This window comes from Saimiri boliviensis, chromosome 5 (assembly GCF_048565385.1).
Source record: "Saimiri boliviensis isolate mSaiBol1 chromosome 5, mSaiBol1.pri, whole genome shotgun sequence".
Classification (NCBI taxonomy): domain Eukaryota; kingdom Metazoa; phylum Chordata; class Mammalia; order Primates; family Cebidae; genus Saimiri; species Saimiri boliviensis.
The window spans coordinates 53,606,763-53,620,821 of record NC_133453.1 but is presented as its reverse complement, the minus strand read 5'-3'; the positions used below and the strand labels follow the sequence as shown (position 1 = coordinate 53,620,821).

The window sequence follows — 14,059 nt, the reverse complement described above, 5'->3', positions numbered from 1 at the left end:
TTAGGGAGAAGACAATTCTGGGAAGAAGGAATTACCTATGCAAAGACCTGGAGGTGGGAGCATGACTGGCATGTTCAAGGAAGCATAAAGAGGCTGTTGTGGATCACAATGGATGAAGATAAAGGAGGGGAAATGAGCTCAGAGATGCAGTCGGCTCAGAAAAGGACATTGAGTGCAGGGGGTGATGTCAGTCAGCACGTGCTTGCTGAATGAATTGCTAAATTCCCATCTTTCCTCTAAGGAGGAATATCTTATGTTTCATCAGCTCATGTATTTCTTATTTGGCGGAGCCTTTGCATATTATTCTTAACCTCTTTGTTTTTTCCTCAGTTGTTAAGATTTTTGCTGAGTAATCTCAGGAAAAAAAATATTTTCTCTGTCTTCTTTTCATCTGTGATGCCAAACATGATCCTGGCCTTAGGTGATAACTCAGTTTGTGCTGTATCAGTTCAAAAGAAGGGGAAATCAGTCATACCATACCTCAGTGCAGAGGGGATATCTGAGCTGAGTCTTAAAGGATAAGTATCTGTGATTGAATTTCCAGGTTTAGGGAGCTGTGCTATTCACTCCTTCCCTCCCCACCCCATTTTCAAAACTCAATTCTGATTTTGTCTTCACAGAGGAGTGCTCTCACCTTAGTCTGAGTTAGATGCTCAGTGGTTACGTGGCAGTAGTGACCAGTGCTTTTTCAAACATTTAAATTAAAATGATCTTGAGCTTTCCTCTCTGGGCTGAAGGCTCTTCTGTCTCTCTCTATCTAGGGCCATCACATACAGTATCCTTAATAAATGTTGAAAAAGTGGTTGGGTAAGTGAATAAATGCATGTGATTCTAAGGAAGGATGAAAAATTGGGAAGAACAAACAAGTCAGGATGATAAATGCCTGTGGAGTGAGCTTGGACAATCTGTTTTAGGAGCTTCAGTCAGATTGAGTGATTTCCATAGAGGAAAGGGGTCCTTTAGGTAGGCAAGAAGGATCGGAGTCCAAATAGTAATGGCTCAGCTCTCGTTTGTTCCCTGTTGAGTTCTCTATTGTGTGCCAGTTCTTAAGTTGTAAAGGCCCTTTTTATGTTACCCATTTCATTAGCATTGGTGAATCACACTTATATAAGCCTTCAATCCTAATGGATACAAAGTGTATTTTATTTGCTCCATAACATTTTATACCTTTGGAGATCATGTCTTTATTCTGTCTCATTAATTTATTCTTAGAGTTGAGATTGTTCTCTGCAATAAATATTAGCTTACGGCAAGTAAATTTGTGCCTCAAACACGCACAGTTCTGTTTCTTTTAAACCTCAAAGCCAATGAGGGTTGGGATCCAATTTGGGGTTTAAGCAATGAAAAGGAGGCTTTTCTATTTTACTGATTTTTTTTTTTTTAATTTAGCACTCTTTTGTTTCTTTAAAAGAAGGAGGCTTGTGTGTCCATATTTGAAATGCTGTAGAGAGTAAACTGATTAAGTCTTTTCCTCCCTACTTTTCAGAATGTATAACAATATGGTCCTTTTTTTTTTAATAAGCTCCTTCATTGTCTTCTTTTCTGAACTTTCAGCCCTCATTCCAATTAAATAGGGAAATTGTGCTAGTATCTTGGGAGAAAGACTCGTAAAACTACTTTGCTGATATTGTTTTATAGTAGTGAAATAAAAATTTTAACTTACTCTTTGCTAGGATACATTTGCCTTATATTTAGGAAGTTTTGCTACTCCCTAGTAGCATTCTTTGGTCAAAATTTTTTTCTAGTCAAAATTTGCAGGTTAAATATTCTTATGAGAAAACATTGTATTGATTTCTGAAAGGAAGAGTAATGTTATTTATTTCTTGCTGTAATTATTACAGTAATGTAAAATATTTTTCACTGTCAACTGTGGGATTAAGCTTAAAATTTTGTACCCAATACTGGGGATGGAGAGCTGGCTGTAATTTCTAGTGGCCCCTACCGAAATCCTGCAATTATCATTACTGTTTTCAGGTTCTTGGCTACTTCTGGTCTCTATCTTTCTCCTTTTTCTACCTCTCTCTCTTCATTCCTTCTCTCTCTGCAACTCATTTTCTCTTCTTCCCTCTCTTCCCCCCCATTCTTCTCATTTAGTAAGGTATCCACATGCTAACTCTTATTAGGTTTAAGGTTTAGTATGACTCAAGGCTAAGTTGGAAACAATAGGGGCTGTCAAGAAGCTGACTTGCTGAGAGAAGACCCACAGAAAAGGAAAACATACCAGAATATATTATGTGTCATTAATCTGGTCAGTAAGAAGAGGAGATCCTGTTTGGTTGGGCTAAGAGCACATTTATTCGAGAAGGGGTCATTTGACCTATACTTTGAAGGATAGGTTAGAATTTTGACAGATTTTTAAAAGGGTATTTCATATGGAAGAAAGAGATGAATAATTATGTTGTAGCAGGAAAGTGGGTTCTCTTGGTTAGTGACCAATGACCCATTTATGAGACAGTATAGAACAGGGTTCTGCAAACTTTTTCTGTAGAGTGCCAGATATCATTGTAGTAAACTTTGCCATTGTAGCCAATGTAGCCATAGGGAATATATAAATAAATTAGCATGACTGTGTTCCAGTAAAACTTTATTTACAAAATCAGAGTGGATCAAAGTTGGCAAGCAGGCTATAATTTGCCCATATCTGGTATGAGTATGATGAGTGGGGGGAAAACTGGAAAGGGAGGTGGTGGTCAGATCTCAGAGGATTTTGAATGCCAGACTTAAGAGATAGAAAATAATTGATATTCTGTTTAGCGACCATGATGGCTATGTTTCTGCTAATTGTTTAAATACCTAGACATTTAAATTTGGAACCAGATGTTTTTTGTTCATTTCTTTATATATTTGTATGCCTACCTGTAAACTAAGGTTTCTCAGAAGCTGAATATTTTGTGTGAAAATGGTGGGTAGAGAGCAAACTAGGCCTATGAATGACCCCAAAGAAGCCTGATTTGGGAGCTAAGCAGAAGCTTGGCATCTTTTGGGTTCTTACCATAAAGTCTCCACAGAAGTAGATCAAAAAGTCAGATCATGAAAAAAAGGTGAGAGAATTCATGGGTAGGCTCTCAGATGATCTATACTCAAAATGTTGACATTCTTCCTGTTTAAAAAAAAAGATAGTGTAAACTGATATCAAAGTAGATATTAGATTTGTGTGTTTGGATATTTCTAGAAATTTTTATACATATTCTAAATTAATTTCTACATAATTTCTAGAAGATTGTGTTAGATACTATAAAAAGTTTTCTTGTCTGTTTCCATATTGCTTTTCTGCCTCCTTTGTCATAATATCAGAAATTCTGTATTTTTTTTCACATGTTGTTTCCCCTCAGAATTATATATTAGGGAAATCCTATGTTCTGTTACTGTCTGTATCCTCAATCCCCGTCTCATGCAGATTTGAGCAAGAGTAGGTAGCCAGTAAACATTTGTTGAATGAATTCATATAAATGAACATTTCCATTATTTCCAACTATTTTATTCCACTATATTTTTGTGTTCTTTATTTTTCCTAGTTCTCAGGATACATAAACCTCAATCAAGTTTTTTGGATTTATTTCATTAAAATATTGTTTTAAAAATTTGACCTATAATTTGTTTATAAAATCTTTTATTTTAGCAGTGTATTCCTATAGGAGATAAAAGTTGTCGCATATGAAATGAAATTATTATAGATACTCACTTTTGAAACATAATGGAAAAGAAGTAGGTGAGTTTTTGTGCCAGAGAAATCTGCAAAGAAGGTGCTTCTCCAAGTTACAGTTGTAACCTACATAATGGTGACAACAAAATAGGATGATGTCAGATTCTCTTGAAAAGAAGTGGGATTGTGATTTTTTTCAGCCCACCTACATAAAGACAAAACTGTCACCCAAATTTACATAGCAGTATTTTTAAAGCTCTTTTGGACTTTCAGTTACCTGTTTGTCTTCTATAGGAAAACCATAATATAGTGTTGGTTCAAATATGTTTTTTCTAGAATATTCCTCTATACATATTTATTATTATTTGAATTTTAGCTGTTCTCACTACTTAACAATGCTTGCAATCATCTTCTAAATAGTTAAATCTTCTCCAGCAACCTCAGGACCTAGCTCACTGATACGTATTTTATTTTTACTTGTCTCTCTCAACATTTAGATTATATGTTTTCTAAGGGTGCAGTTGAAATCATTTAATATTGAACTATTTTAAAACCGATAGTGACATGTTGAAAAGAAGATTATGTGGGCAAGACATAATGATTATAATTAAGCAACAGAGAAATAAATATGCTCATGGAAAGCTAAAAAATTACACTGGAGAAGAGTAGGTAGACAAAAGCACCTCCGGCTGAAAATCGTGTATTTAATCATGGATTCTGCTCTATCTAAATGCCAAAGTTTTTTTGTTGGAGGATAGAACTAGTAGGCGATTATTAGGGATATATATATTGCTTCTGGCTGACTGTGCTGCTGGCTTGACTGTGCCAACAGCTTGCTGTTGGCACCAGAGAAATCAGAAGCATCCTGTTTAAGTCATAAGCAGGTTAAAGAAGGAAAAAAGGGAAAAAAAGAGTTGTTCATGCCTCGTTAATTACTTTGACAAGGCTTTCAGCTGAGGTTTTTTTTTTTGTTGTTGTTGTTCGTTTTTTAAAATGCTGCTTTTGCTGTGATTTGTGCTGGGATGAGAGACAAACCAACGTTAACGATGGGAAAAAGAGGCTGAGAGAGTCAGTGAATGAGCATTTACTTCTGAGCATTGGTTGTGAGATGAGAAAATAAGTTAGTAAATATGGTGAAAACCAAATCCCTAAGGCTTTTCAGTAAGAGTTAATGTGGAGCATGGGACTTGGAGTCAGAACAAGTTGTCTGTGAATCCTGGTTATAACGTTTTTAGCTGTGCAGTTTTAATCTCAATTTCCTTGCCTTAAAATTGGGAAATGTCTTACAGGTGTGTGTTAGGATGAAATTGGACAATATGTGTAAAGTTTCCAGCACTGGGCTAGGGTGTGTGTGTGGCACAAGTAAACATGTATGTATAAAACCTGTAACTTACGATGTCAGCTTTAACTGAGTGGGATTGGAGAGGAAACAACTGCAAGTTGGTTGTTTCCATATTGAGCTAGAGAAGACCTGTTGGTCAGGCCTGTATTACGCACTAAGTCTGCTAAGCATTTTAAGATACAGATATAGGTGATCTCATCAGAGAGGGGGATTGTGATTTAGATCATCAAGATTTGACCTCTGCAAATCTTTTTTTTTTCCTAAGTATATTTTCTCATCAGATTTATATTAACATTATTATTACATGTGAAAACATAAAATCATCCATTCTGGATTAGAAAACACTTTATAAATCAAATCCAGCTTCAGAATGTCAGGAGGGTTTTAATGTGTCTTATTTTGGCAACTGTACTTTTACAAGGATGAAACAGATGGAATATGCAGGGTTTTTTTTTTTTCCTTTTGCAAATTTAACTTAAGATCTTATCACACATTGGGATTTGTCTGTAAATCCAAAGACTGAGAATTTCTAAAATTGATTATTGAAGCAAATGAATTAATAAAAATTCACTATTGAATATGCTGTTGAAGGAGCCATTGTAGGTACATTTGGTTTGAACAAGATCTCTTACTGAATTTGAATAGGGAATCCTAATTCTTTTATGCTGTAGTTATGATCAGTTTGTCTCTCATATGGTTTATCATGTTTTTGGTACTCGGTATTATCCTGAATTCCTTCATGTTACATAAAAGATAGAGTGGCCTATTAAATATTGTCTTTTATTTACAGTTGTACATATTTAATGTGCTTACTTAAGGAGCAAGCAACAGAAACCAACTATGGCTACGGGAAATAAAATACTTTCTAGGAAAGATTATTATATAGTTCACGGATCAGCTGGAAGGGCTGCACAACCCAGTTTCTGGAAGGAGAGGGACCAGGGAAGAACTAGAAAGCACAATGGTAGGGCATCATAGACTTTCCAAGGTAATTCAGTTTCGGCAACCATTAGCATTCTGAGATGGGACCATCTAGTGGCAGGAAAACAAGTTCAGGGCTCCCACTGAGCGGAATTGTATAATTATTTCATTATATGTTACAATGTAATAATAATGAATTATACAATAAATGTAATGCATTTGAATCATCCTATCCCCCTAATCTGGTCCATGGAATGTCTTCTACAAAACCAGAGCCTGGTGCCAAAAATACTGGGCACCACTGATGTATATCACTATTATAACCTTTTTAAAAATTGTTTTAACCCAAGCTTTGTATTTTCCATTTGAATTTGAGGACATGGTTTGGCATGAGTATGTGTGTATATGGCCAGAGGATGCTTTTTCTTTTTAATTGATGTTAAATAAGAATTTAAGTTCTCAGTGATGATTGCAATCATATATTACTTGAGTAAATTTAGTAGTGTCACCCCAAGCACCACTGTTCCATGGGGCAAAGATGGCTTTGGAATCCTTCATGGCATTAGCAGTGGTGAATCCATGTGATCTGCATGGTTTGATTTTTGACTTGGGGTCTTATATGTTGGCAGCTTGCAGGATTGCTTTACTTCTCAGATTCTTCCCTTGGAGTGGGCTGTCTGCATGTGCAGTGGCCTGCCAGCACTTGGGAGTGGCTGCATGTGCAGTGTGTTTACTCAAGTTGTACACATGCTCACTTGAGGCATTTTTTCCCTTACCAGGCACGTGTTCCTAGAGGAAGGTCATATGTCAGTTAAACTGAAGTATGCCATTTTGCATCTTAGTGCACATGCTTGAGCCCACTCACCCAACTCCTGAGATCTTATCAGGAAGCTGCTAATCACCAGATTCAGGTTTTCTATCTTTTGGGAGACTGCCTTTCCCTGGTGCCAGCTGTGACTGATTATTATTATAGAGAGATGGTTTAAGAACTGCCTAACCATTGCCGGATGTTTGCCTGACATTCCTGGTGGGGTTGAGTCCTCTCCTGCCTTACTCATGTCTGACTTCTGACTATAACAATGGGTATATTTGAAGGCTGACATGGCCTCTTACCATCTGTGATACTTTGGTCAATTTTCATGATGTATCTGAATCTTCATTTTTTAAATTAATAAAATGGATTTGATGTTACATATTTTACAAAGGTATACTGAGATTTTTGTGATCTATGCCTACAAGCATGTATGTAACTGACCATGGGTTGGCATGTAATTGATAAATGGGTTCTTCTTGCCTACTTCCCAGATAAAGCTGATTTATCAAGGCAGGGGAATTACAATGAAGAAAGAGTTTCGTTCATGCAGAGCCAGCTGAACAGGAGACAGTTTGTTTATTACTCAAATCAGCCTTTTCCAAGAACTTGGAAGTTTTTCAAAGGTAGTTTTGTCACAGGATCCTTGGAGTGTCACTTTGCCAGACAGAAACCTTTGTGGCTGGTAGCTCCTTTACTTGAGTTTTGCTCAGGCCTACTGGGCTCATTCTTCCTACTTGGCGTGGCAGCCTGCACTTAGCTCACACTCCTAGCCTGGATCCCATGCTTGCCAAGGGTGAGCCAGGCACAGAACATTGAGGGGTGTATGAGTGAGCATGGGGTCCAGCCACTGCACACAACTATACATGCTGGCTGTGACAGGGCAGACAGCTCCAGGTGCTGGCATGGGTGGTAGCTCCCTGCAAGGCTGTGGCTGGAACAGGTGTACCTTAAGTGGCTTTCACTACAGCCATTGGGGAACTTGGTGGCATCTGGAAACTTGGAGACTTCAGAAACTGCAGAGCCTCAAAGAGAGTGTCTTAGCCTTGGCTCAGGGAGCTCCTAGGTCTGGGATCCCTGAAGGACTGCAGTTCTCTTTCCTTCTTGTCACCTGCAATGTGGTGAGTAGAGGGGCATGTTTCAGCCCTGTATGTGTTACAGCTTTTCCAGTCCCACTGTTCAGTGGGTCCTGAGTTCTTATCCTGCGTCCAGGAAGAAGTAAGTACACAGACAACTAGAGGGTGAGCAAGGTGAGGAAGTGCTCTATTGAGCGTAAGTAAAGCTCTCAGGAGACTGTAGGATAGATGTTATCAGTGTACGTATAAATGATACCCCAAAGTGGGTAGCTCCTTTCCACAGGTAGGTCATCCCAATAATACCCTCAGCAGAGAGGAGACCCAGAGTGGGTAGCTTTTATCCACAGGCAGGTTATCCCAACCCAATGAGTACGGCTCTCATGGAAGAGGAGACCTGGAGTGGGTAACTTCTATCTGCATGTAGGTCGTCCTGACGAGTGTGCAGCCCTCAGCAGAGAGACAAGACCTAGGGTATGTAGTTCCTATCCACAGGCAGGTCATCTCAACATCTCTGTGGCCCTCAGTGGAGAGGAGACCCAGAGTGTGTAGCTTTTATCTGCAGGCAGATCATCCTGTCCTCTACTTGACTCTGGCTGAGTTTAGGGGTTTTGTGGGCTTCAGAGGGGAGGAAGTGCATGCTGATTGTTCCATGGGTGGCCATGTGTGGGCCTGGAAAATGCACCATAAGTTTTCATTCTGGTCTGTGGAACTGGCAGCCTGGCCCCCATGCTTCAGGCCATCCCTAACTTGAAGGTGGGGCTTCACTGGGGACCTACCCCTTTCTGCCCAGGAACTGTCTGACTCCTGCCATCAATCGTGTTGTCCATGGTGCCCAGGTTGTTTATCTGAGGGGGTACCCACAAGCCCACATGGAGCCACCCTCAATCCCCACTGTTTCCCTCCTGTGTCCAACAGTGCCCAAAGTCTGGAGGGGGCTTAGATGGCAGGGGGCTGGCCTATCAGTGCTGCCCCAAGTGTGTGCACATCCAGCTGGCTTGTGACAGTACCTGTTCTTGGCCACAACTTTGCTTTGCCCCAGAGCTAGCACTGGGAGCAAGGAGAGGCAAGACAGTGGAAGCAGACACTTTCAAGCCTGGGAGGCAAGAGGGACTCCTGGGACCCTGAGAGCAGAGAGATTCCAGGGACTGGAGCCACAGCTGTCAGGCTGCAGCTGTGCCTGGGAGTGCAGCCTTCTGCCCCACCAACTCGGTAGAGGCAGGGGTCCCTCTGGTCCTGTGGATTTTGCAACCCCAGCTGTGCCTTTCCCACTGCAGCTGGTACCCTCACAGTGGCTGCTCCACACAAGCTGTCACTGCTATCCGTTTGGGGGAAGTAGGGAGGGGGGACAGTGGCAGTGGCTAGACAATGGGTGCTTTCTGCTTATTGGTTGGGTCAGAGATGAAATCATAGGGAGTCAAAGCTATCCTCTTGAGCTGAGTTGCTTCTGGGTGCTGCCACAGGAGTGGTGGAGCCATCAGTTCAGATATGCAAAAAACTTGAAAAGACGTCTCAAAAGGCCAATCCTTAGGTTCTACAGTAGTGGTATTATTTGTAGAAGTAATTGGGGAAGTTGTATATCTTGTGAGCACCAGGATAACGGCTGGCAGTCTACACCTTAGAATTCAGCCTCCTCACATTCTTCTAACCTGATAATCTCATTAGTTTTACAAAGACAGTTATGTTCGGAGGAAGGGCTATTATTAATTAAACTATAAACTAAATTTCTCCCAATGCTAGCCCAGCCTTAACCCAGGAATAATTAAGGTAGCTTGAAGGCTACAGGCAAAAGGAAGGGGGTTAGCTAGGTGAAATCTCTCCAACCATTTAAATTTTCTAATTTTTGCAAAGGCAATCTCAGACAGACACATATATTTACTCTTTACCTTCATCTTTTGAGTTTTAAATTGTTACAAATATTTTATAAAAAATACTATTAATGGGCTGAATTTATGATACAATGGAAAAATAGTTTGATGAACAGCTTAAGACCCATGGCTTATTTGGACTTTTATAACTGAATGTTCTTCAATTTATCTCTTAAAAGTAATGATGCTAATGACTACTCAAAGTAACTTGACCTCTCATAAGGTTCTCTATTATTAAATATGCCAAAGCAGATGTATGGATAAACTTTACTTATATCTGTATTATCTTGGAATCTCTTCCCCTATTAACATTTACATATATATGAGATTGTTGTTCAGGAAATTCCGTGTTTCAGACAGACTAATGAAACCTCAATTTAAGGTATGATTTGATATAATCATCTCTTTGCTTTTCTCAATCAATTCTTCCCAACTCCACACTCTAAACTGAGATAATAATTGCTTTTAAGAGAGTAACCAGGCAGATGTAAGGCAATGGTTTACAAGCATAAGCTTTAATGAGAGGTGTCCTGAGTTTATGTCCTGTTTCCTCCATTTACTGAGGGTTAGCCATGGCTCATTTTCAAACCTCTGCAACTCTCAGTTATCAATATGTGTAAAATAAAATAGCACCTCTCCAATGAGGGTTTTTTGAAGAGTAAATAGAATAATGAACTTAAAAACTAACACAATGCTTGGTTCATTACCCCCAGAACATTTTAGTTCTTATTATGATTAAAATCTTTATAAGAGGAGGTATCCTGAAATATGTTTCTCTCTCCCCACCCTCTGTCTCTCTCTCTCTCTCTCTCTCTCTCTCTCTCTCTCTCTCTCTGTGTGTGTGTGTGTGTGTGTGTGTGTGGAGAAAGAGAGAAGTGTTTGGATAACATTTAACTTTTTAGAGTCTAGAAAGGATCAGAGCTATTTTTTTTTTCTAGCTTGGTGTATGGTACCTCCCCTAGGACTGGGTGATTATTACAAACATTCTATTTATATTTGAAAATGTCTTTGTTATGATCCAGAAGCAATTTAAAGTCCAGTTTAACAAAGCTAGAATGGACAAGCTATAAAAATATTTTGGTAGCAATATTGAGGCTCAGTCAACATTGACTAGAATTTTAATCTGATGTGCTGTTCTTGATAAAAGTTTTGATTAAAAATAGGTTTATGCAGATGCATTGCAGTGTAATCGATGTTTATGATATTTCTTAGTGTACTATAATGTTTGTGAAGTGCTTTTTAATCGGGGAATAATAATTTTTGTTACTAATCACGTTAAATGATACACAAGCTCTGTACTGGACATATCAGTTCATTTTATTATCTCAAAGTAGTTAACTATTTTCCTGATTTTACATATGAGTAAATGGATTTTGGGACCTAACTTACCCAAAGTCACATGTCTCAGAAATGGCAGAGGTGGATGGTGACAGACTCCAGAGGTTGCTTACAGGGGAAAAGAAAGCATCTTTTACAGAGATGTGACACATGCTTGAAAAGACACTTTCATGGTGGTACAAGTTCTTTCTTAGGCAGACGTTACCAAGATCTGTACTTAAACAGTAAAACCAGAGGTTTAGGTAGAAACTGGCTTTCATTTTCAGTTTCCTCAACATATGTTAGTTTCTTTTCTCTTTCTTTTTTTTTTTCTTTTTGGATACAGGGTCTCAGTGTGTTGCCCAGGCTGGAATGCAGTGGTGTAATCATGGCTCACTGCAGCTTTGACCTCCTGGGATGAACGATCCTCCCATCTCACCTTCCCACGTAGCTGGGACTACAGACATATGCCAGTACACCCAGCTAATTTTAATATTTTTGTAGAGACGGGGTCTCATTATGTTACCTACGCTGGTCTTAAACTCCCAGCCTCAAGCAGTCCTCTTGCCTTAGCCTCCTAAAGTGCTGGGGTTACAAGCATGAGCCATAATGCCCAGCCTTGTTTTCTTATATACCTAATGGATAGTGCTTTTTTATATTTTAAAAAAGGATTTTTGTTTGATATTTTGTATATTTGGCACTGAAAAGCATCTTCTACTTTTCAGACAACAGAAAAAACATAAAGTAGCTAGCCATGCAGTAATGGCATTTTATTCTAAGAGCTTTGACTACATTTGGAATGTGTTAAATTTATATAACTTGATAGTGTTACAGAATTTGTTTGGTGCTGCTTTGACAGTTAGAAATGTCTGCTGCCACCACTGTCTTGGTCTTGCTCAGCCCAGCAGGCTGCGCTTGGCTCATGCCTGCTCAGATACCATACCTGCTGTGGCTCCACGCTCAGCCTGTGGCTGGAATGGCATGCCACAAGTGGGTTCTGCGTTGGGTGCTGGTGTCTAGACTAGAAGAACGTGGTGGTACCCAAAAATTCAGAGATGCCAGTGATCATGGAGCCCCAAGGGGTGTGACAGCTCTTGCCTGGGGAGTCCTGAGGTTTGAGCTTCCAGAAATGTTGCAGCCCTCTACTCCTCTAGCTTGGTGAGTGGGAATACAGCTATTTTATTCCCACCGTCCACAGCCCAGTGGGCAGAAGTTGTTTGTTTCTGCTGCTTGCAATTTGGTGAATTCCAGGTTCTTGTCCCATGCCCAAGAGAAATAAGGTACACAGACACTAGAGAGTAAGTAGGGGAGAGAAGAATTATTGAGCAACAGAAGGAAAGCTCTCAGTGGAGAGTGAACCCTGAAAGCAGGGTAGCCATCTTTGAGGCTGAGTCTGGGGTTTTTGTGGGCTTAAAATGGGAGAGTACATGCTGCATAGTCCATGTGTGGTCTTGGAAAAAGCACCATTCAATTGGTTAAAAGGCATCATCCAAAATGAACCAATCAAGAGAGTAAGACTAGGATAGAAGTTCTCACTCCAGTCAAGGACTCTGTCCAGAACTGGTAGTTCAGTTTTCAGGTTTCAGGCTTTCTTTGGCTTGAAGGTCAGCACTGAAAGGGGACCCATTTCTGACTTTCTAGGAATTTGTCTGTTTCCTGTTGCTATTGATAGCATTAGAGTTAGTGAGACACAATAAAAATATATTTTCCTTAGGAGAGAACTTCTACCTATTATTTGCTGCTGTCCTTTCTTCTTTTTTAATTGATAGGAAAAAAATGGAGTAATATTGTGCCTTAATAACAAATACAGCCATGTATAACTTAACAATGACAATACAATATGAGAAATGCCTTGTTAGGTGATTTTATTGTTTTGTGAACATCATAGTATACTTATACAAACCTGGATGGTGAGGTCTACTGCACAACTAGGCTATATGGTATAGCCTATTGCTCCCAAGCTACAAACCTGTACAGCATGTAACTCTACTGGATACTGTAGGCAATCGTAGCACAATTTTAAGTGTCAGTGCATCTAAACATATCTCAGAATAGAAAAGGCACAATTAAAAGTTCATACAAAAGATTTTTTAAAAATCGTATGTTTGTAAAGGGCACTTACCACGAATGGAAGTTGCAGGACTGGAAGTTGCTCTGGGTGAGTGTGAATGTGATGCCCTAGGATATTACTGTATACTACTGTAGACTTTGTAAACACTGCACAGTGGTATACCTAGGCTATATTAAATTTAGAAAAAATATTTTTTTCTTCAATAAGTTAACCTTAGCTTACAACTTCATAAATTTTTTTAAAAATTTAAACTTTTTGATTCTTTTGTAATACACATAGCTTAAAGGAAACACATTGTACAGCTGTACAAATTTTTTTCTACCCTTATTTGGTAAGCTTTTTTCTATTTTTAAAATTTTTTACCTTTTACTTTTTAAACTTTTTTTTGGTTAAAAACCAGATGAATATGGGAACCACCATTCTCAGCAAACTGACACGAGAACAGAAAATCAAACCCCTCATGTTCTCACTCATAGGTGGGTGTTGAACAATGAGAACACATGGACACAGGGAGGGGAGCATCACACACTGGGTTCTGTTGAGGGGTGCCAAGGGAGGGACAGCATGGGCATGGGGATGTCGGGGAGGGATAACATGGGGAGAAATGCCAGATGTAAGTGATGGGGGGGATGGAGGCAGCAAACCACATTGCCATGTGTGTACCTATGCAACAATCCTGCATGATCTGCACATGAACCCCAGAACCTGAAGTACAATTAAAAAAAATAACTAAGACACAAATATAAACATTAGCCCAGGCCTATACAGGGCAGACTCATCAATATTACTGTCTTCCACCTCCACATCTTGTCCCACTGGAAGGTCTTCATGGGCAGCAGCACACAAGGAACTGTCATCTTCTAAGATAACAATGCCTTTATTTTTTTGGAATACCTCTTAAAGAACCTGCCTGAGTCTTTTTACAGTTAACTTATTTTCATATGTAGAAGGACTATGTTGTCAAAATTATGATTAAAAAGTATAGTAAATTCATAAGCTAGGAACATAGTCAT

General features: G+C 39.3%; 1 protein-coding gene across 1 annotated transcript in view; it reads left to right on the top strand.

Annotated features, from left to right (window-relative positions):
• FAM171B (family with sequence similarity 171 member B) overlaps window positions 1-14,059 on the top strand; it is an 83,272-nt gene that overhangs the window by 38,476 nt on the left and 30,737 nt on the right. The gene's annotated exons all lie outside the window — the stretch shown is intronic.